The sequence below is a fragment of the Pinus tabuliformis genome, chromosome 1_2 (genome assembly GCF_031772625.1).
Source record: "Pinus tabuliformis cultivar Carrire ecotype Pingquan chromosome 1_2, CPIR1, whole genome shotgun sequence".
Taxonomy (NCBI): Eukaryota; Viridiplantae; Streptophyta; class Pinopsida; order Pinales; family Pinaceae; genus Pinus; species Pinus tabuliformis.
The window spans coordinates 340,106,263-340,131,418 of NC_142298.1; the positions used below are offsets into that span (position 1 = coordinate 340,106,263).

Consider the following 25,156-nt stretch of genomic DNA (forward strand, 5'->3'; position numbering starts at 1 on the left):
GCGGATGCGTTCCATTTAAAGAGGCAGCCTTTGGCATTCTCAGTCGGTTTCCACGCGTTGCCTGTATATTTCGAAAGAGAGGTTGTCCTAGGTTTCATCATGAAGAGATGACACATAGTCATCCTCTTCTAATCAACATCTCTTCATTTCCCCAGGAAATGAAGTGCTCCAGTGACAGGAAACGCCTTCTACGTGTCAGTAGTGACACGATGGTTCTACATCTGTGTATTCGGATCGGTATATTGAAAAAAACAGGGGAAGAGAAAGGGTCATGGCCTGAGGCATAAATATTACTTCCAGATAAGAGAGGAGGGATTTTTGTTTGGCAGGAAACAACTTTTATTTATTATGAATAAAGGAGACTGTTTGGTTCAATGAGGAGCCTTTTGTTTCAGTTTTAAGAGCCTTTGCTTTTATGTGTTTTGAGATAGGGTGTTGTTGCTGGCATAAGTACAAATATGTTTTGTTTTTGTGCATATTGATAATGATACAAATTATAATTAACCTTGGTTTTTTTAATGTAATTCTTCATCATAGTTAATTCATAAGCAGTCCCTGATTTGAAACTATGTTAGATGTCAGTTGCAAGCTTTACTTCTATAAAGGGAATGTGTATTCCTGTATGAATGATTAGATTGCAATTAAGAATTGATGCAACCTTGTTCTTATGGGAACCAGTAATTGATTCATTTAGACTTGGAATTCATATATGATGTTTAACCTCACTTTTGTACATAGACTAGAGTAGTTAGTAGAAGTTTAGATAGGATTCAATACATAGTGGTTAGCTGTTTTATTTTGTTGATGTAATTGAAGCCTTCTTCCTAGAAGCAATCTTTCAACTCATTGAATAGTTTATGGGGTCCCTTAAAACCCGTTGGAACTAGCCATTCCAAACGAAAGTAGGTCTAATTGGGGCTTGCAATCGGGTTAGTTCCCTTTGTTGGTATAGCGAAATTTTGCCATGTCAACAAATTGGAGCCAGAAGGAGGGCCTGAACCGTCGTCCACAACTTTTTATGATTTCATCTATAAATGTCTTGCATGGACTCGAAAATATTAATGCATGGATCTTGAAGATCGAAAAGACCCTTTCTCTCATTCGGAAAAGCCTCATTTCGAAGAAGAGACACTGTGGGAGTATCCTGTCACTCAGGAACAACCAGTCAGAATACTTACTCAGGCTTACGCTCGTTCCCTCTCTCAGCTCCCCATCTTTCACTCTTTACCTCTGACAACTAAAAGAAAGCCAAGGATCTATTCCATAAATGAAGAGACATCTGCAACCCCATCTCTTGAAGATATTGTGCTTGAATCCTTGCAAAGTATCGACACTCCCTGGGAAGAAATTCCTGAAGATCCACTCTCTAAAGGTAATCCCTGGCCTGATTTGGGAAGTATTAATAAAGAAATCCTTGAAGAAACCTTTAACCAAAACATCCTTATCCACAATATGGCTAGCATTCCTCTTCCAGGTTGGAATCAGCTCCAACTGAGTGGGAACCAACTCCCACCTCCTTCGGGAGCACTTCCTCCCTGGCTCGCTCAGGATGTCGTAGCAATACTTGGGCAGCATCATCCCTTATCCAAGAATGAAAAAAGAGTACTGCCTAAATTCGACCCTAGGAAGGGAGACACTGCTGATAACTAGATTCATTCCTTCTTCTTGGCCGTGTGCATGCTGGGGTTAGCTGATGAAGATATAGTATGTTGCCTATTCCCTTTTACCTTGATTGGTGTAACTTCCACATGGTACTTTAGCTTGAGAGCCAGATAGATCACCTCATGGGCTACCTTTCAACAGGCCTTTTTAGATAAGTATGGCGATGACAAAACCCCTGCGGCCTTAGTTCTAGAACTATCCCATTTGAAAATGGAAACCAAAGAAAGGGTTAAGGATTTTAACATCCGACTCAAGACCTTGTTCAACAGAATCTTGAACATTGCTAGACCTACTAAGGAGGTGCTCATGGAATTCTACATCACTGCTCTCCCTGTCCCTACTGTGATGTGGGTCAAATGGAGTAATGCACAAACCTTACAGGGTGCTATTGATGAAGCAGTAAAAGTTGAGAATGAAATGCTCAGTCTCACAATGTGTCATCATACAACGGGAGAAAAGAAAGCCTCTTAAGCATCCAAGAAGAATAATGGGAGTGATAACAAAGGGGCTGAAACCAAAGAAAAGGATACCACAAATGTAGAAGGTTTACATCGGATCATTAAGAAGTTGACAAATACAGTCATCGATATGAAAAGGAATTCTGGAGAGAGTACAAGCGGGAGTGGAGGGGAGTATAACAAAAGAAAACCTTTCAAACCTTTCTATCATAAGAAGACGGAAGGTGGTCATGGTCCACTTGCACTGCCTGCTCCACCTAATGAAGGGAATTTAAATACAGAAGATCTAGCTCTTATCGGATCGCTCCTTAACCAAGAAGAACCTATAGTGGAGCTAGAGCCAGAACAAGAAGATGAGGAAGAATACCAAGTAGAAGAGCCCCCAGAAGAAGAATTTCAAATCAATGTACTGTGGGATTTCTATACAAATGAGAACGATGATGACCAAGGAGACAGTATGGCAGAGATCGACACTAATGAAATCCACACACGAAGCAAGGGGCCACTTGCAGGTTGATGAAGCCTGTAGATCAGACCAAGAAAGATGTCGCCCTGTGAAGGCACCCGCTCCCAAAGTTCCTGTTGTGAAGGTTAGACCTAGTGGTCAGTCCAAAAATACCCCAATTGCAAACCATCCAGAGAAAGAAAATGCATCTCCAAATGCAACGAAGGCAACTCAAAATGGTAAAGTCCCACCTAAGAATGGAAAAACCGGTATGTTTACTCTACCCTATCCTATTTATAGCATTGATTACAATATTGTGGATGATATTAAGATATCTAGGGCAAATATCACATACTTTGATTTGTTGAAATTAACGCAACAAAGAGTTTTGCTCTTGAAAGCTATGAATGAGCGGAACTGCAAAACTCCCACCATCCCGAGCAACCAAACCCAGAAGTCAGTCTCCATACCTGTTAGTACTCTCAGCACAGCCCAAAAGCCAGTAGCCATGGAAGCCACCCTATCAAAAATGAATCGAAACCCCCAAGATGTCAGTGCAGCCATGATAGGAAGGAAATCAAAATCCATGACTCCCCCTTTCCTAATCACCTTTGAAATGTTCAACATGAACATACAAAATTGTTTGGTAGACTCAGGTGCCTCGTCCATTGTGATGCCTTACGTTGTTGCTAAAAGACTTCATGCGGTACCTGAGAAAATTGGAACTCAAATCATGTAATTAGACAGGACAAATGTGAAAGAAATTGGGTAATTGAAAGATGTATTGATTCAGATGACTACTAAACCACAATACACACAAGTCAATATAGTGGTAGTCGATATACCCGAGGCTTATGGAATGTTGCTTAGTAGGGATTCCTCAGTAAAACTGAATGGATATTTCTCAACTGATTAGTCCCATCTCTTGTTGCCTCAGAAGGGGAAGGGTGATATGTTGAGGGTTGATCGAGAAAGATACATGAAATATGTGGTAACGGAACTAAATAGTCCCAACGAACCTGTAATGTTTACCAACTCCATCCTTTGGAACTGTAGTTTCAATGTTTATGCTTCAAAAACCTGTTTTGGAGAATTCCATGCAAATATAGTTTAAGAAACTTTGACATACACACAGTTGGTAGCTCCCTCCCATAATCCAACTGATGAACTATCCGGTATTATAGTAGATGATAGGACTAATTTCGTAGATAGTAGTTTAATTGATGTAACATTAGATTCTATATTTTGGACACTATATTTTGATGGCTTTAACTGCCTTGAAGGTGCAGGTGCTGGGAACATTCTCATTGACCTGCAAGGGAACCAACATTTGATGTCTCACCGGTTGGAGTTTGCATGCAGCAATAATACCGCAGAATATGAAGGCTTGCTGCAGGGCTTGAAGAAAGCCATTGATATGAAGGTGTTCGAAGATGACAAGAAAATCTTGGAGTTCTTGCACTACGAGAAAACGTCAAGAATGCAGTCATCGATGAAAAATAGCATGAAAGACTTATGAACAAAAAGGAAGATGAGGAAAAGGATCAGTTCAATACAATTCCCAAGTTAGTTGTCAAGATAGAGCACTTGTATGACTTGTATGAAAATTCAAAAATCCAACGAATTGCAAAACGCATAGCTCATCCATGAAGTACGAATCGGTCAACCTTGGAACCCAAGAAGACCCAAAAACTGTTAATTTGGGCTTGGGGTGCTCTCCACAAGAAAAGGCTGCATTTGTCAAGCTATTTAAAGAATACAAGGACGTCTTTGCATGGACATATGGAGACCTAAAAACCTTTGATACCAGCGTTATGTAGCATGTAATTCCTTTGGAAAAGGAGGCTAAGCCCTACCAACAAAAGCTTCACAAGATGCATCCAAGCCTGGAACCGTTGGTGAAGAAAGAATTGAACAAAATGCTGGATGCTAAAATCATTTTCCTCGTCAGACACACTCGCTGGGTAGCCAATCTCGTACCAGTGAGAAAGAAAAATGGAGACATCAAGCTGTGTATCGATTTCAGAAACCTGAACAAAGCATTGCAAAAGGATAACTACCTTGTCCCTTCTATGGAACACATTATTCAGTGCGTTTCTGGGTCTGAAATGTTGTCCCTATTAGATGGGTTTTCAGGATATAATCAAGTGTTGATATCTAATGGGGATCAACTGAAGACAACCTTCAACACTAAATGGGGCACTTACGCATATCGCAAAATGCCTTTTGGACTTATTAATGCGGGTGCCACATTCTAGAGAGCCATGGACATAGCTTATCAAGGGTTGATTAACAAATCAATAGTGGTTTACATGGATGACATCACTGTGTATTCATATCACGGAAGGGATCATATTTGTAACCTAAAACAAATCTTCGAAAGATGCCGAAGATACGAGATATCATTGAATCCCAAGAAGAGCGTCTTCGCAGTCACAGAGGGGAAACTACTGGGTCATATCCTCTCTAAAGAAGGGATTGTTATTGATCCTAAAAGAATAGAAACTATCATGAGAATACAACCCCCTGCAAATAAATGCAATCTTTTATCAGGAAGATCAATTTCATTAGGAAATTTGTCTCAGGTTTCACCGAATAGTGTGCCCCATGTAGCTAATGATGAAGAAATACGTTCTGTATAAGTGAAGCGATGAAGCCAAGAAAGCGCTTCAGTGAATCAAGGAAGCCATCACTGAAGCTCCTGCATTGGTCAGCCCCGATTTCGACAAGGAATTCTTCTTGTACACTTTTTCTTCTGATGTTTCATATGCCGCAATATTCACTCGGAAAAATAACAAAGGCAATGAAGTCCCTATTTCTTATATGATCTCTAACCTCCAAGGGGCAGAATTCAACTACCCGGACGTGGAGAAACAGGGCTTTGCGGTTTTCAAGGCCGTAAAACATTTCCGCCCTTATTTACTAAAGGCCACGACCAAAGTAATCGTTCCCCATCCTGCTGTAAGAGCCCTCTTCGTGCAGAAGGAAATGGGTGAACGAAGAGGGAATTGGATAACCGCCCTTCAAGAGTTCGACCTCGAGATTAAGCCGACACAGATAGTTCGAGGGCAGGGACTTTGCAGGCTAGTAGCAAAAGCCTTGGCAGATAAAGAAGGGGCATCCGAAGAACCAGAAACACAGAGCATGCAATATGCACAAATGGAATTCAGGGAGGAGCCCCTATGGATTAACAAAGCGTTGATGTATGAGCGAGAAACGTCAGAAGCCTTTTTGGATCCTGAGTCGTGGTACTACGACATATGCTTCTATCTAATATGGGGATCATGTCCTGAACACATGGATGCATCACAAAGGAGAGCACTCAGATTGAAATCTAATTAGTATCATTTGGCCAATAACATATTATACAGAAAAAATTATGATGGAATCTGGCTAAGGTGTTTGGAAAAGGATGATGCTGACCATGTCTTGAAAGAAATGCATGACGGCCCAGCAGGTGGTCACTATGGCAAAGAGACCACTGCTCACAAAATATTAAGAGTTGGATATTATTGACCCATAGTGTTCAGAGACTTGCATGCCTATGCTCGCAAATGCAAGGTGTGTTAAACAGTCGCAAAACGAGAAAGAAAACCTGTTGTTCCCCTCAGGCCCGTTATGATTTGTCGCCCATTCCAACAATGGGGCCTAGATGTCATAGGCGAGATCACGCCAAACTCTTCACAGCATCATAAGTATATACTCATAGTGACTGACTACTTCACCAGATGGACCGAAGCCATCTCGCTTCGGAAGGTAAACGAAGACAAGGTAATATCATTTATTGAGAAATTCATTATCAATAGGTATGGCATCCTTGACGCTCTCATATTTGATAATGCTTCGTACTTTTCATCTCTGAAACTGATGGAATTTTCTATTGGTAAATCAATTCACATACGGTATGCATCAAACTATTACCCCCAGGGAAATGGAGTTGCAGAGTCCTCAAATAAGAACCTCATACACATAATCCGCAAGTCCGTCGCTGACAACCAGAGGAACTGGCACAACGCTTTAACAAATGCCCTTTGGGCCAATAGGGTCACCCCAAAAGTGGCCTTAGGAAACTCCCCATACTTCCTTGTCTATGGACAGGAAGCCATCCTGCCTCCCAATGTTACCCTCCCCTCTCTACAGCTCTCCCAAGCTTCAAGAGGAACCCCTTTAGCCTTGCTTCAAGAGAGGATCAACCAACTGATGAGGTTGGAGGAATTGAGAGATAAAGCCAGAAATAAATTCAGAAATCACCAAATGATTGTGAAAAGATGGTTTGATCATCATCTGGCAGGAGATAAATATTTCCAAGTAGGGGAGCTAGTCCTTAAATGGGACAAGCTGAGTGAGCCAAAAGGTAAACACACAAAATTCCAACACTTATGGCTGGTCCCATTCCAAGTTGTGGAAAAAATTGGTCAGGGAACTTACAGATTGAAAACTTTACAGGGAGAAACTGAAAAACTCCCTGTTAATGGCCAACATCTCAAAAGATACTTCCAGTAGCCACCACATGGTGGTTACCTCCTGAGTAGGTTAGGATTTATTTTATTTTGCTATTAGTTTAGTCACATTTCCACCTTTTCCTTTCTCGTTTTTTTGCAAAGTTCATTTTCCTTCTGTTTTGAATTATAGTCCTTTTCAGCGAACTGATTTCGGTCCTCCAGACTCGCTTTTACCTTTTCAAATTGCGCTCATTCACCACCATTAGCCTTTACTTTCCTCATTAACCTGCTAGTAAGTCTGCTGATTCTAAATCCATCATTACCTTGCAAATCAAACAAATTTTCAATGAGCCCATGAGAACTTGTAAATCAGCGGTGGAATTCAAACCGAAGCCACTCACTGGCATCTGTTGGGAACTAGGTGAGATCTGATGATAACTTGGATATCGGGAGCATGTGGGGCATCTTTATAAAACAAAAAATGTGTAACTACAACTGGACTGGCATGGAGGAATGTTGCATTTTCAATAAATCCCACTCAGACCTAGCCTATACTTGCCTGTAAGGTTTACAATCATTCTCCATCCACACTAAATTGTCCAATACCTGTTATCTACATCTAAACCTCCTTTCATGGGCTAAGCTCACTGTCATATACCCTGTGGCAAATCCAATTGTGCTCTAGTCCTTGTGCCCGGAACTGGAAGGAATTATTTAAAAGAAAATGAAATGTCAAGTCCTTGTGCCAATATGGAAGGACAGACTGTTTGGGAAGCTGGTTAGAGTAGGGACCGTTGTTGGGCTTAGAGTACCGGTTGATATAGCAAGCCCAACCTTGCTTAAGCGGTTAAAAATATGGCATGATCCATGATTGTGCCCCATTCAATCATATGAAAATATAGCACTGAAATTCTTATATAAAGTGCAGATAAACATATCCACATCAAGCTTGATGAGCAATAAAGAGCTGAGGTACACACCTAAACAGGTATTGACAGACCGATGATGGCCCCGAAAGGATTTTTGAAAGTAGGAAACATGTAAGGGAAGGTCAATAAATCCCATAACATTACCATTGGAGAATGCCTGTCAAAACCCTGCTGGTAGGTAGAAGCTATTTGTCTTTATCCCCTTTGTAGCAACGAATGTTGAAGTGGAACCCATTCCTGTTCATCTATATAGTTTGCATTTCATGTTTATCTTAACACCCTGATGTTCTATTGATCCAAGGTTTATTTAAAAACATAGATAACTAGTTCACCCAGCGGTTCGCCATTTGTTGTGGTCACAACCACCACCCTATTAAAATTTTCCTTGGTATCAATTTTGAATGGGTCCCCTAGAAGTTGATCTTGCATCTCTCTGAATGATCTATTTTATCCCAGAGACTTTAATTCATTGCCGAGTCAAAATATCCAATTCCTAATGGCTAAGCCCCCCTCTTTAAATGTCTGCCACATGATCCATTTATAACCCTTCTAGCCCCTCTTTCACATCCTCCATCGACACCTTTTCAACCCTCAAAAACCTTCCATCACACCTTTATCTCCATTATAACTCTTTATAATAGAAACACTCAAAAAGATGCCCAACTTACCCATTTTTTTGCTTAACCGCAATCAACACTAAAACACAACGCTTACCTGACTTCCGGACCCGACAGTTTTATTAACCAAAATGCATATATTTCGGGTCTGGAACCCCATCACATATCGCAATCGGCCAGGCCCGAGGCTATATATATAAAGGGCACACAAGTCTTCTGAACCCAACGACAGTATTAACCACAATATATATATTATCGGGTCCGGAATCATATTGCATATCGCAATCAGCGGGGTCCGGGGCTATATATATAAAAGCGCACCTGCCTTCTGGACTCAATAAATTTATTAACCGTAATATATATATTATCGGGTCCGGAACCCAATTGCATATCGCGATTGGCAGAACCCAAGAGCTATATATATAGCGATTTGTGATATGGCGGACCTGTCGATAATTATGGGCCCGGGTATATAATATTTCAAGTCTGGTTGTACGGCCGGACGCGGGTTTTCCCATATATCCTCGTGTTTTTCGAAAAACATTGAAGTTGGGGTTTTTCAAATAGAAGGCTTATGTTGCGGATCTGAAAGTATTATTAACCATAGCTCATATGCATATCGGGTCAGCCTCCCCGATCGCTTATCACAATCAGCAAAGTTTGTTGTTTATACATATAGCGATTAGTGATACGGCGGACCCACTGATAATTATGGGCTTTGGTATATAATATTTAATGTCCGGATGTACGACCTGGCTGTGGGTTTTCATGTATAATCCTGTGTATTCGATAAAACGTTGTGGCCATGATTTTTAATGGAAAATCCCAATCGGCGGACCCAATAAGGCATAGGTTCCCATCTATAATGTTTCAAGTATGGATTTCGGTTCCTTCGGTTTTATGCAATGATTTTCAGTGTAAATCAGATTTTCGCCTACGGGACTTGATCAATGCATGGGTTAAAAAACCAGGGGGCGATTCTTTCACGCTTATCCCTTTTGATGTTATAAACGCTTCATGAAGGCAAGATTGGTGTTTTTAAGCTTTTCTATCATATTTGTATGAACATGACTGAAGTCGGTTATCTCTGCAGGCGAATACCGAGAGAAGGCAAGCGAGGTCGAAGGACAGGTGCTTAGGCATCAAGTATGGCTCCAGATGAAAGATGCATGAGCGGATGTGTTCCATTTAAAGAGGTAGCCTTTGGCATTCTCAGTCGGTTTCCACGCGTTGCCTGTATATTCTGAAAGAGAGGTTGTCCCAGGTTTCATCATGAAGAGATGACACACAATCATCCTCTTCTGATCAACATCTATTCATTTCCCCAGGAAATGAAGCACTCCAGTGACAGGAAACACCTTCTACGTGTCAGCAGTGACACCGATGGCTCTACATCTGTGTATTCAGATCAGTATATTGAAAAGAACAGGGGAAGACGAAGGGTCATGCCCTGAGGCATAAATATTACTTCCAGATAGGATAGGAGGGCTTTTTGTTTGGCAGGAAACAGCTTTGATTTATTATGAATAAAGGAGACTATTTGGTTCAATGAGGAGCCTTTTGTTCCAGTTTTAAGATCCTTTGATTTTATGTGTTTTGAGACAGGGTGTTGTTGCTGGCATAAGTACAAATGTGTTTTGTTTTTGTGCATATTGATAACGATACATCTTATAATTAACCTTGGTTGTTTGAATGTAATTCTTCATCATAGTTAATTCATAAGCAGTCCTTGATTTGAAACTATGTTAGACGTCAGTTGCAAGCTTTAATTCTATAAAGGGAATGTGTATTCTTGTATGAATGATTGGATTGCAATTAAGAATTGATGCAGCCTTGTTCTTATGTGAACCAGTAATTGATTCATTTAAACTTGGAATTCATATATGATGCTTAACCTCACTTTTGTCATGCTCCTGCAAGATAGATTAGGATAGTTAGGACATAGACTAGAGTAGTTAGAAGAAGTGTAGATAGGATTCAATACATAGTGGTTAGCTGTTTTACTTTGTTGATGTAATTGAAGCCTTCTTCCCAGAAGCAATCTTTCAACTCATTTAACATTTTACGGGGTCCCTTAAAACCTATTGGAACTAGCCATTTCAAATGAAGGCAGGTCTAATTGGGGCTTGCGATCAGGTTAGTTCCCTTTGTTGGTATAGCAAAATTTCGCCATGTCAACACCTGGGCCACCCCACCCTGGCTTTGTCCTTTTTTCTGTAGTTTGGAGGCACTTTGCCTTGCTTTGGATTCATAGATCCAAAGTCTCACTTCTTCTGTTTAAACTTCTACTCGATCTTGACGATGTATCGGTACGTCGTGCTAAGCGAGGAGATGTCCAGGAACTCCATCTTATCCTGGACGTACCTGTGTAGGCAGCCGTTGTACTTGAGTACTAAATGTTTCTTAGAATCCTTGATACCCAACTTCGTGCGAAGGGTATGAAAAACATTGGTAAACTCAGGCACATCTTGGTCCCTTCCCTACCGCAGTGTTGTCCACTTTATGTATTTATCCTCATAGCTCCCGACAGGGTAGTACTGCTCCTTGATGGCATCCTGGAAAAAATTCCAAATGGGTGTGGATGAAAAAAGTGAGGTTGTACTTTCATCCTTCTGCTCACAGTAGGTTTCCCACCAATCCTTGACATGGTGGGTGGCTTTTAGAAGAGAAAAAGTAATATTTTCTCAGTTGAAAAAATCTTGAACAGAAAAATATCCTTGTAGCAGATTTAACCATTTATCTACGGCATCTGCATCTATTTGGCCCTCATATATGGGAATGTCAAAGTTTACTTGCACCTAAAAAGGAGTGGAGCCTCTAGAGTGGTTGTTGGATGTTGATGCATCGTCAGTGGGCAACCGTTGAAGGATCTGGGCAAAGCTATCCATGATCGCGCTCCTTTATTTCTCGAGGGCCTCCTCGAGTAATATTTTGATAGGATCTCCTGCTACCTCATCTTTATTTTCTTCCCCCATGGGTGTTCGTCGGGGTTTTCGAGCCTGATCTTGCAAAGTTTCAGCTAGATCGAGCCCTAACTCCTTATATCCAGAACTCGTTGGGGACATACAAAGAAAAATAGAGAAAGAGCAGACCGCTCTAAGACCACTAATCCATACTTAAATAGGAACACAACAAATTACAAATATAACCATCAATACAAAGATGAAGTAGAAATAACACTTCATTAATATCAAATACTAAAATATGATTATAAACATAATGGAAATAAGACTAGCTCGGGCAATAGTAGCTTATCTCTGAGAAGAGATGTGGCAGATACATGCCTCTGAACTGTGTTACAATGAGGCTGAAAGGCCTACTTATTATTGAGAAACAATGGAAAACCCTAAACATCCAAAAACCTAACCGCAGAAGATGAAGTGCCAAACTATGGGCCCCGTTTGGGTAAATTGGTACATCAAATTCCCGGGGTCGTAACTTTGGCATACGATCTTTGTTTGATGCGCACAATATCTCGTTAGAAAGATCTATCCAAGGACTAAAACTCTTTAATGAATAACATAGGTCAATGACCCATTTTGGTCCCATGTTTCCCAAAAAACATTGTTCAAGGCCTCAAAATGGCTCCGGAAGTTCAAGATCTGAAAAATTGCCAAAAATAGTAAATTGTGCTACAAATAAGGAAACTAAAAAAATGAAAGAAACAATGGTGGGGGTCAAAGTGGAATAGGTAGGTGGCCACCAATATCCACTTGGATAGAAAAATGGTGGGGGTCCAAGTGGAATAGGTAGGTGGGCACCAATATCCACTTGGATAGAAACAATGGTGGGGGTCCCAGTGGAATAGGCAGGGGGCCACCAATATCCACTTGGATGAATTTGACTATTTCATCAATAGCCTAAAGCATTGTCAGTTTAACATCGAAATCTTAACCAATGGTTGTTAGGCACAAAGAAATGATTGTGCAAACCCATTATACAAATGGGTCATGGACCTGGATGATAATCAATCCTCTGGAATTTTTCCCTGACTCTTCACTAGTGAGTTGTGTAAGCCAAGTTGTGCCATCTATTGTGGTTAGTACTTTTTCCCATTTGTATTAGAGGCCCATTACTAAGTGAATGGAAGTTGAAAAAATAGATTATGGTTGTTGAATCCAGAGCTTGCATGTGTGGTATATACTAATTAAATACTTCATGGCCTCCTCCTTCTTCCCCTACAGGTATGCAACTAACAATGCACCAAGGATGTCGTGAATTCCTACTTTCTATAGCAATTCATTCTGCAGGTTCCATTCATCTCCTTCTTTGGCCCATTTCAAGAAATATTCGTAGTGTTTTTCCCAGGATGGTTCATCAATTTTATATTGCTAAATGTTTTGCATGCGCCTCTCTAACTCTATTTTTCCGAAAAGATTGAATCTTACCTTGGTGCGTGGTTCTACCATAATTTCTTCATCTTCCAAATGAGCTTTTAGTTTATCCATAGCGAAGTCATCCTGAAATTCTTCAATTCACAAGCAGTCTAGGAGCTCAGAGTTAGAAATTATTGGGTTTGGTATATCTAGAATGTATTTATGGTCATGGGGAATGTTAGTTGGTACTTTTTGTAGTATTTTGATCATTCAGATCCTTAATTGATTTTTATAGAGGGAGAAATAATTATACCATAATTATCACTCGGTTGCACATCAATGAAATGTCTCGTCAAATTTTGATTTGATCCTCGATCATCACTTGGCGCATGCATGCCATCTGATCGCCACCTTCTTTATGGGGTGGTCAATAATTGCAAAGTACTTTGAGATGATTTACTCTGTATAATTGATGATGATGGGATGTATGGAGTTTATGACTTGTCAAGAAAAGACAATCGTACTCAAGTGCTTTGGTTTTGTAATTCTAATTTTTTTCTTTTATGTGGTATTATGTCAAGGTCGCATGTCAGACATTTATTGCTAGTTGGCTTCCTAGAATTGCTTTCAAATGGGTGGTTGGAGGTCCTTTCTTGGATCATTGGTCTATTGAATCTCACCTAAGGTCCTGCCTTGGATCATTAGTCTATTGAATCTCACCTTATGGGTTGGTTCCATCAGGTGTTTCCTTCTCGTTTAAGATCCACTTTTTTATTTGTGCTTTGTTTGTCATTCTTCTGTAGACTGATGTCGTTCCCTGCTTTTCTTTGCTTGAAACAAATTACGGAGGTCGAGTTCTCTTTCCTTTTCATTTTACCTGCTTAATTCATTATTTTTCTAGCTTTATTTAGGTAACTATTATGTCGGTTATTATTTTATTACTTAATTTATAACTACTTTTTTAAATATCTTGCTAAATAGGGAATAAGAAGAAAATATAATAATTAATAATTTTAATAATTTAATTTAGAAAGTTAATGTTTTTACATCTAGTGATTTAGCTTGTTTACTACCAATCCTATGGCTAACCCATTGCTAAATATTACTAAGAAATGTATCTTTTAAGTCGGACACCATTAACAATTGATTTGAAAAGGTGTCCCTATAAAGTCTTCAGTTGTATAGCTCCATAAGGTCGGATGTCTTCAATAATGAATGGTCCTAGACATGCAATTTTGAGTTTCTTCTACTTTCCTTTTACTTTATTGTCATATAATAAGACTAAAATACTAACTTGGAAATGTTTAGCTTGCAAGTTCATGTCGTGCCATGTTTTTTCTTGTTCTTTGTTGATTTTTTGATGATACAGGGCATGAAGTCGATCTTCCTCTAATTGATGTAGTTTTCTGAATCGTTGTGCTTGTAACTTTGTATTTTATTTTAATACATTCAACATAGTTTGTGAGTTCACTGAATAATAGAAAAAAAAACCGCTTCTTGTTCATAAACAAGTTTAAATGGAGTTGATCTCGTCGATTGCTTATACGTTGTATGATATGCAAAGAAAATTTTAGGGGTGAATCTTAGCCCAATGGAAAAATTTAAGGGGTTTTATATTTTGGAGGAAGAATTTTTTATATTACGCCCATTTTCTATAGTTAGCCAAAAATTTAGTCAAAAAAAATATTTATTACATTTTAGCCGAAAAAAAACAAGGCGGATAAACAATGCAAAGCTTGATTTGCCTGGTTTGGGAGGTTGGATTTGCTTGCAATCCCCTGATTTCCTGGGTTGGAGGTTGGATTTGGTTAGAATCGCCTTGATTTCCTGGTTTACAAATCGAGGGCAAGGTTAAATTCAGGAGAGTCACCTGAATAAATTACACAGTCTCCATTCATGCAGGTCGTGACTCGTTTTCGAGAAAGAGACTCAATCCCCATTCATTCAGTTCAGAACTAATTTTCGAGCAAGAGACTTAGTCTCTATTCATGCAGGTCATGACTCGTTTTCAAGCAAGAGACTTTGGTTTATATAAAATATATTAGAGAATAGAAATGCATTCGTGAGTTTTACACAGGTCATGACTCGTTTTCAAGCAAGACTTTATTTTATTACAATATATTAGAGCAGAGCAACACCGAGGAGACCATACAAGAAATCCATATAAACCTCACCCCTATATTCAATCAAATTCATCTTCATTGTTGTGTTATGCTATGCAGGTCCTCTCAGTGATAAAATTCCTTCAGTAGGAAGGGGGTGTATTTTCTTTGTAATTCGCACCCAATACTTCATGGAAGGGGTGTCTGTAATTTCATGAGAATGTTATTGTTTTACTTCACAGAAACATATAAATTTACACGTGGAGAGAACTCTAAGAACGGTGAAAATGCTTGTGACTCCTGGTATTTCTATCGCGGAAGAGGAGTTGATGGTGTTGGGGAAATGTGTTTTGTCCAATGTTCATGGGAATATCACCTTGACCCTTGCATCAGGCATGGGAATGGTTAACAGTGTTTTTGGGAGCCACGTCGGATTAGAGTAAGAGTCATCATATTTGTCCTATTAGGCATCTCGAGTGAATTTTTCAAACCTTTCCTTCGGGATTTGGCATTTTTTATTTTAATATGAATGTGTATTTATTTTTTGGGGTCAATATACATTTATTAGCAATGGTATGATATTTTTATTTTATTTTGGGTTGGGATTCCCTCTATTTTTGTGAATTTGATACGATATGTTTTGTTTGTGTTTTTGACTGGCTTGTGGGGTGGTGAACCTTTTGAAGTTGGGTTTGTTTTCAATGCCAATGAGAATAATTCATTCTTTCTTTTCTTTTTGTGATTTGGGAGGTCATATTGGGGGAGGGTTTGTGGAGTGGTTTTTTATTTCGAGTAGGTAGACAGATCATCATTCAAATCTTATCCAATGTTTATTACGATCCACATTATCATCCTGGAAAAAATTCATATTTATCACTTATGAATTTTCGATGATTATAGCCTGAATGATGGAGGTGAGGCACTCTTTGAATCTTCTTGATCAAAAGGATTATGGAAGTCGTTCAGGCAAGTCTGGTGCTGCCTCTGCCTACCATGAAGAGAGTGCAGATTAGCTTTTGTGTCTTTTATCTGGTTCATTTTAGTTTTTCACTTTTCATTTTGATACAACCTTATTCACAAGGGTTTAAATATAATTTGTGCTTGTTTTTATTATCATTCTTGTAGTTTATTATTCTTTATAACTTTCAGAAAGTTGAGCATTGGTAATTCCTGGAAGTTTTGAGAATTGGGTAGGTGAAAATTGAAATTCTAACAGGTATATGTGAATTGAGCACTCATATTTTCACTCTTTGTTGGTTGGTTTTCTTTGACCTCCTCATAAGGAATCTACAATGATCCAACATCGCTAGTAATGTTTTCATGTGCATGCAACAATTTTTTTGTTGCGACTGATGAGAATGGGAAATCCTCAGCAATAAAACAAATATTGTCTATTTGATGTCCATTCTAAATTCTAATGCTTTTCATGGTTCCATTTTATTTTTTCTTTGTTTTTCTTGTGGGAGGTGGGTGAAGGTTTGATTATCTATTGAATGTGATAGTAATCAAGTTGTTTTACTCTTTAGTTTGAGTTTTTCTGTATATTGATTTTATCAGGGTTTTTGATTTTTATGGAGCTTCTCCTCGCAATCTTTTTATAATTGTTATTACAAGCTTTTTATTGGTTGTTTTTATGCATAAATGTTGAAGGTTTGATTATTTTTTGAGTGGTATAGTCATCAAGTTGTTTTACTTTTTGGTTTGAGGTTTATTGATTTTATCAGGGGTACTGATTTTGATTGAGTTTCTCCTTGAAATTTTTTTATAATTGTTATTGCAAGTTTTTGATTGGTTGTTTTTGCCCATAAATGTCTTAGTGATGTAGACGACTTTTCATTTGCTTTTCAAGGAAGCTTGATATTCTTTTGAGTAGCCTATTTTGCAAGATGTTTTTGATGCCTTTTTCCCATTGAGGCTACTAAAATATATGGTTTTGCAGTTTTTATGGTTCTTTTGGGGGTGGGAGTTTTATCTTCTTTTCAGTAGTGTAATTTATAGTTTTGTAGGCTATATTTGGTGTTTTATTGGGACTAGAAAATTCAAGATTCTCCAATTTGTAGAATGGTTTTTCCCTGCAACTAAATTGTTCATGGAAAATTGTTGTTTCTGAAGATTAGGGGTTCAAAATCAAGCTTAATTTGAAGGTTGTTTGTGCTATTAACTTTTTTTATGTGGCTTTCTCTAGGGTAACGATCTGATTCATTTTACTAGTTGTTTTTGTGACAACAAAATGTATTTAGGTTCTGTACGATCTTAAGCAACAAAATGTTGCATTTTCTTTTGTGTTTTACACCTTTTTGGGGGAACATGATCTTGTATTCAGAAGCATAGTTGCATTTGCTTTTATGTTTTACACCTTTTTTTTGGGAGAATTTGATCTTGTATTCAGAAGCCTAGCTGCATTTGCTTTTGTGTTTTACACTTTTTTTGGGGGAACTTGATCTTGTATTCAGAAGCCTAATTTGAAGGTCATTTTGACTATTATTTTTTTCAGTAGTATGATAGTTTACATGATCTACTTATGTAAAAACCGAAGTAGTAGAATGTTGGGTATTGGAATCTATCGTTTTATGTTTTTTTAGTTGCAACATGATTTGGTCAAGAATGAGTTTCATTAATTTCTGAAGAAACTACATGTTCATGTATGATAATAAACACCAGAATGATATTTGGATCTCTTGTTTTTTTGTTTTGAACTTTTGATGAGGACTCAGTTTTAATAATTTATGAGAATTTTGAATGACATACTGAAGATTACATGCTTTATAATGCAATAAAATCTCATGTAGGAGACTATTATATTAGGATATTGTTTGTCTTCAATTTGGATGTTTTCTTTATTGTCAAGACTTGGTTTCATTAATTTACTGAAAGTGCATGCTTAAGTGTATGAAATCCTTATTACCAGCATCTTGTATTCAGAAAATGTCAACTTGAATGTGTAGGACTACAATGCATTATGATAGCTGCAAGAAGTGCACTTTTGGGGGACTTTTTTGGTTATTCTGATCACAATTATTTTCTATGGGTTATGATGGATGATTAAATATGTATTTTTACAGAGGCCTTCGTTTTATGTCTTTGTTTCGCTTCAAGCTCTGGTGGATGACACAGAGGATGGGCTCCTATGGTAGATATGTCCCATTTGAGACTAAATTTTTGCTAGTTGAGGGTATTGAAGGTTCACCTCTGAGAACTGGTGTTGGCGATGGCATTGGAGAGCCAACAATCTATATTGTTTTCTTACCACTGTTGGAAGGATCTTTCAGAGCATTTTTGCAAAGAAATGAAAACAATGAGTTTGAAATCTATCTGGAAAGCAGTAAGAATTGTAGGGATTATGAAATTATAGTACAAAATTCTTAATGTGACTCAATTTTTCAATTCCTTGGAGTAAAATAGGCATTTTTATTTTCTCTTGAATTTACTTCGTATTGGCAGGAGATCCTGTTGTTGAGACAACTCAAGGAGTTTATTCAGGTTTTTTTTATTTGTTTATTTGTTTGTGCTGGAACCAATCCACATGAAGTTATTCTTAGTGCAGTGAAGTGAAGTCAGAACTTTTTTATTTTTTTTTATTTTTTTTCCTTTGTTGTTGTTGTGTTGGAACCAATCCACATGAAGTTATTCTTAGTGCAGTGAAGTGAGAACCTTTCCATGTTTCAACTTTCTTGTTTAATTTCATCTCTTTTGGAATATTTTAGATTTCAGTATCAATGTTATATGATTAACATCAATTATTGATAGCGCAGGATGTTGAGAGGCATTCTAAAACCTTTCTTATTTAATTTACTCTCTTTTGGAACTTCTCAGATTTTAGAATCAATGTTATATGATTAACATCAATTATTATAGTGCAGGGTTGTTGAGAGGCATTATAAAACCTTTTCCCATCTTGAAAGAAAGACGGTAATTTCTCATAGAATGGAATCTTGGTTCTTTCCAATGGTGTCTGAATTTGTTCTATGTGCTAAAACGTTTAGCTCGCCTTAACTTTTAATTGAGAATGACACATCCATGTATTGTTTTACTAAGTCATTATAAGTTCTTGTTGGTTCTATGTAGCCTTATGATTTGAATATTTCTCTTGCAATTACCTAATATACTCAATTTTTTTGGGTGGTATACATGGGAAGAATTTTACACATATGTCACAACTAAGGGTGTAAAACAAGGTTTAGAAAGCTATATTATTTTTCCTGCCCCCCTTTTATGTTTTGTAATCATACATCAACTCTTGTCGAGATGTAGTTACACAGTGACCTTATCCTAAGGGTCCAAATCCAAATGTTTGTGATTTTTTGTATTTCTTTAACAATCTAGAGAAAGGGAGCACCCCTCCAAAGTTTTTGCTTCTTGATGATGGCTGGAGATACGTTGAAATGGACCCTAATGGAAATCCTCCTACAGTTGGAAATACAACAAAGTAGGTTTGACCTTCTTTTTTCTTCAAATATGACATTTGAAGACAATAATTCATCTCTCTTTGAAATCTAAGGATAATTTCCTTTTGATTCTCAATATTCTTGCAATATGAAGATAATTTCCTTTTTATTCTCATAGTTCTTATAATCTGAAGATAATTTCATTTTGATTCTCAATTTTCTAGTGGAACTCTAAACATTCTATGGGCTCATAATTCAATTTTGCAAATTGGCTAACACATATAAAAGAGAATTATAAGTTTCAAAAAGATGGAAAGACTGGTCACAGACAAGAGGATCCTGCTTTGGGTCTCAAACACATTGATACATAAGCAAAGAAGACCCGCAATTTAAAGTAATTTGCCTTAGTTGTCCATTAGGAATTACTCATTTGTACTCCTTATTTATCTATATGCTCCAAACCCTGCATTCTGGCACTTGCCTCATGAATTCATAAGCTACATTCTTTGTTTAGTGACTAGTCAATATATTTAAACTATCATTTGTATATGCGGGCTACTTACCACCATAGTTGATTTGGCTTGCTTCTTTGTTCTGAATTTATATTAAATTTTTATTATTCCAGGTACATTTATGTTTGGCACTCTATCACTGGTTACTAGGGAGGAGTGAAGCCTGATGTTTCTGGAATGGAGCATTATAATTCAAAATTTTCGTTCCCTATTGAGCCTCGTGGGATTCTACATCACCAACCAGATGCGGCATTAGAATGCATAAAATTAAATGGATTGGGCTTAGTCCATCCCAAAAAATTGTTTCAATTTTATGACAATCTTCGCTCGTATCTAGCAAGTGTTGGCATTAATGGTGTCAAAGAGGACGTCTAGAATATTATCGAGACATTAGGTGTAGGACATGGTGATCGTGTTAAATTGGTTAGCCAGTATCATCAAGAAATGGAGGCCTTTATTTCTCAAAATTTCCCTCTGCATATGTTGATCCACAATTATGTACGTACATGTTGATCCAAAATTATGGACGTATATGTTGATTTGCAATTATATGTTGCATTTACAAAATCGCCTTCATTTACTTATCTCGCTATAAATTCATTGTGTCAATGATAGAAAGTGCTAAAATCTATAATGGATCACTTTTGGAACTCCAATGTTTAGCTTAGAAATATCAACATCTTTTGATAGCAACATGTTAATTTAAAGAAAACATCACACTAGCCTTTAATTTAATATTGAAAATATCTTCTACAATTTCCTGTAGCAAGGCATTCACTAAGATATCACGCTATCCAAACAGGAGATCCAATATACAGGGTAAAATTTATCAATCAACTGGAATACGGTAATAAACACCTTGCAACAAAGGTTCTTCAGTCTTGTAGTTTCCAAGAAGAGGACCTGCATTCTGCTGTAATACGTTTCAAAAGCTTGAAATGTATGTTATAAAGTTTCATAGCTATAGAGATGCACTCCATGGGAATAGATATTCCTGATTTCTGAGTTTTTCGAAGCATGCCTCAGATGTAACTATTGTACTCACCAGTGGAAAAAGACAATTTAGAAGAGTAGAAAAAAAGGGAATAGAATCTCACTTAAACATAATGCACACAAGCCAATCAGGATTCTATTCCCTTTTGTGCACTATGTTTAAGTGAGATTATATTCCCTTTTTTCTACTCTTTTGAATTACCTTTTTCCACTGGCGAGTACAGTAGTTACATCTGAGGCATGCTCAGGAAAACTCAGAAATTAGGAATATCTATTCACATGGAGTGCATCTCTATAGCTATGCAACTTGACAACATACATTTCACGATTTTGAAACATGTTCTAGCAGAATGTAAGTCCTCTGCTTTGCAGCCGCAGGACTGTAGAACATTTGTTGCAAGGTGTTTATTACCCTATTCCATTTTATTGATAAATTTTACCCATTATATTGGATCTCCTATTTGGATAGTGTGATATCTTAGTGAATACCTCGCTATAGTCAATTGCATAAGATATTTTCAGTATTAAATTAAAGGCTAGCGTGATGTTTTCTTTAAACTAACATGTTTCTATCATAATATGTTGATATTTCTAAGCTAAACATTGGAGTTCCAAAAGTGATCCATTATAGATTTTAGCACTTTCTATCCTTGACACAATGAATTTATAGCGATATGAGTAAATGAAGGTGGTTTTGTAAATGAAACATATAATTTTGGATCAGCATATATGTCCATATTGGAGTCTTTATAGGTCAGTGCCATAGAATTGTGTATGTTTTCTTGTAGTAAACAAACAATCTGACCAATCTTTTCTCTCCCTTGAATGTAACAGTAACAAATTTGTATTGAATAGTTTATACAGTTCCAAATAGATTGTTATTATAAGAGCCGCTGATGATTTATGGCCAAGTGATCTTGCATCACATGCCATTCATATTGCTTTTGTAGCTTACAACAACATTTTCTTGGGAGAGTTTATGCAACCTGATTGGGATATGTTCCATGTAATTCCCCTTATAATATATCTATTGTTTGTACTTCCAAGTTTATTTTCTAAGCTTCAAGTCTACGAACAGTAGATCATTATTATATATTTATAATATAGAGTCTTCATCCAATGGGTAAATACCATGCTGTTGCCCGATCTGTTGAGGGGTGCTCAATTTATGTTAGGTAAAAAAAATTATTGGTTTTAGTCCTAATGGTTGCAAGAGGTATATTCTACAACCTATATGGGGGATATGCCTAGTACTTTTTGTGTCCATGCATGAGTGTATGCATAATGTTCCAATTGACAAAAAAGGGAAGATTCTTTCTTTTGATGGTCCCATCTTAAGCTCTGGATCTATTTAGCACTAAGAGGAAGCAAACAATTCAAGGCACAAACCTTAATGTGTTTGCATCTTGAAGGACTTTGTCACTACATTGTGGTTTGCACCTTGAGAATGAGGAACTGTTGCAACCAAATAGATAGGTCGATTAAGTTGTTTCTGCTTTGCACATTTGACCCTTGTTTTTGTTTTGGAGCATTTTTCTCTTAACCAATTTGGTTATCTATGGAAATTATCTTTCTTGTTTATTATATAGTTTTTGGGGTAAACATCCATGGGGGATTTAAATTGTGATTGAGCGTCTTAATAGTGCATCCATTCACTGTTAATCCAAAGCCTTGTGGGCATAGTTTTTCTATAGTACATTATTGACAATTTGTTTTTTCCTTGGATTGATATTGAGAACGACAAAACTAGTGAACATGACTTTGACTTTGACTAAAGTATATATTATATATAATTAATATGTATATATACATATTAATTTTTTTGTCCCCTTGTCCTATCGAAAGTTTCATCTTCCCTGGACATTAGATATATTGATTATTGTGTGCAACAACTTCTAGATGTTGTAGAAAATGATATCATGGGATCGTTGAAGAAAAGGAAGTTGAAACAATTGCCTTCAAAATGAAGGAGACAAGGAGTACCAAATATTTTGAAAATTTGCAATTAATTGCTCACAGTATTACTTTCTCTATGCATGCTAGTACATTGTTGGTACTTGTTATATGAAATTTTCATAGAACACTTACACCAAAAGAAAAAGTTAAGATTGAGTCCATGTTACACTATTTAGCAACCAATCTTCAAGCTAATGCATCATTAAGTCAAACATATTTGTTTTTTTTTGTATATGGATTGATTGAGGATGGTATGGAGGAAGAAAATATGGGTAGGAAGACTGCTTTGTTTATTAAACCTAGCCTGACATCTTCAAGATCATTGGACTCATATAAAAATTCGATGAAGGGAACTAATGATGATAAGCTAGATACACCTAATAGGTATCTAATTTCAGTGTTTTCACTGAAACTTCTTGAGAACCATATGAGAAAACTAAAAGTAGATAAGAGTGATTAATATTTAATAGTGATGTTAGACCCCCTTTTATACAACTATTAGGGCATTGTTTGAAATCTAAGTATGAACGAGTTATATCACATTCTATGAAATGGTTGGATTCAATGTTGAGACTTTCCCTTCCTTGTATTGATATTCACAGTAGTAATATTACCTCCTTAGTTTTTAATATGGTCCTAACATCAAGAAAGAGTGACAGTCCATTAATGAAGTCTTTTGTTGATTTACTTGTTATGCTTTTGAGACATGCAAATACAACCATCTCAAATGATCCATTAAAGATGCTTCTCAAATGTCCAATCTTTATATATTTAAAGAGTATCTCAATTATCATTGCAATATCGCTTTTGAAATCAATTGTTAGGCGGAAACTATTGGTTCCAGATTTGTATGGTCTAGTCACTAAAGTGGCATGTTTGATGGTAACTAGTCAAGCTCTTCTGATTCGCCAACAACATAGTCAAGTTATTTTATAATTTCTTCTTGAATACCCTCTTGGTTCCAAGCGACTGCAACAACCCTTGGGTTTCTTAGTGATTCACCATTTTGTACTAGTCATTCGCCATGATTTTACAAGATAATATAATCTGGTGAGGGATTCGCCAAAAAATATACATATTATATTATTAATAAAGTTGCCTTCCGTTTTTCCTATGTATCATGGGGATTCGCCCATTTATTATACAAATAAATTTAGGGGGGTTCTTAAAATTGCCCCTGACGATATTCCCATAGGACCACTGGAAATTTATCATCCCAGTCATGTTTGTTTATATTATAAATTTTCATTTGTCCTTTATGTAATGTTTTGTTGAACGATTCAACATTATCATTTCCTTGAGGGTGATACATTCTAGTCTTCATGTCTTTGACCATAAAATTCTTCGTTAATACTTCAATTGTACCATTAACTAAATGTGTTCCCTATCGCCAATAAGAAGCAGTGGATAGCTGAAATGAATTGCTATGTTTTCATATATAAATTTGGATGCTACTTCTTTAGTACATGATTCTACAAGTTCTGCTTTTGCCCACTTTGTTAAATATTTGACTGCAGTTATTATATATTTTTCACCTGTTCGCTTAGATCTCTTAGGAAATGGGTCGATGAAGTTTGTTAGAGCCTGGTGTTAATCTCAGTTGAGATGACTTAAATGAATATGGATTTTAGGCTAGGTATAGTAGCTCAAAGGATTTTGTTTGATTTTTTATGTTTGATTTCTAGATCAAATGGAAGAGGCAAGTTGGGTCCGGGAAACCAAATCAGGGATACATACATGTTCTGTGGGGCGAGGTAGGCAAAGGATTTATGTACTAGAAATTGTTTGAGATGGTGGATTTAGACTGCTGAGGGGTTTAGGAGGGCATGAGGAGCATGAATCCTCTTCAAACTGTTGAAAACACAGAAAACCAAATGCATTCCCAAGACAAAGCACTGTAAAATAGTATATTTCGTCTATTTATCTTGATTCATTTAGTTTATAAGAGAGAGAGAGAGATGTGGATACATATAAAACATCAGAGAAACTCATTACAAATAAGAAACAATACATAAACTCAATATCACAAGAATCCCACAAAAATAGCTGTGAAACCTGGTTTTATTCCTTGCCAACTGTTGTAGAGATATACAATAGAGTTGAGAGCTTCCACAAGAGTCCAACCTTTACAAATGACTGAAAGAGTACATCATATAGGAAAGAAAACTACTCAAACTAGCTATCATGGGTCAAAACCATGAGAAGAGGGGTGGTTTCAACCATATCTAAACTAGGAATACAAAAGTAAGCAGTGGAACAACTTGCCTCTAAAACTTAGGAAACCAATTCCTTCATCATCAAAACCACTTTTAACTTGATGTATCTACCTTATCAAGTGT

The 25,156-nt window shown here is 37.1% G+C and overlaps 1 pseudogene; it reads left to right on the forward strand.

Moving 5' to 3' along the window:
- The first annotated feature begins 15,111 nt into the window (after nucleotides 1–15,111).
- The window catches only part of LOC149205770 (putative galactinol--sucrose galactosyltransferase 1), a 30,407-nt pseudogene continuing 20,362 nt past the window's right edge, over nucleotides 15,112–25,156 (forward strand).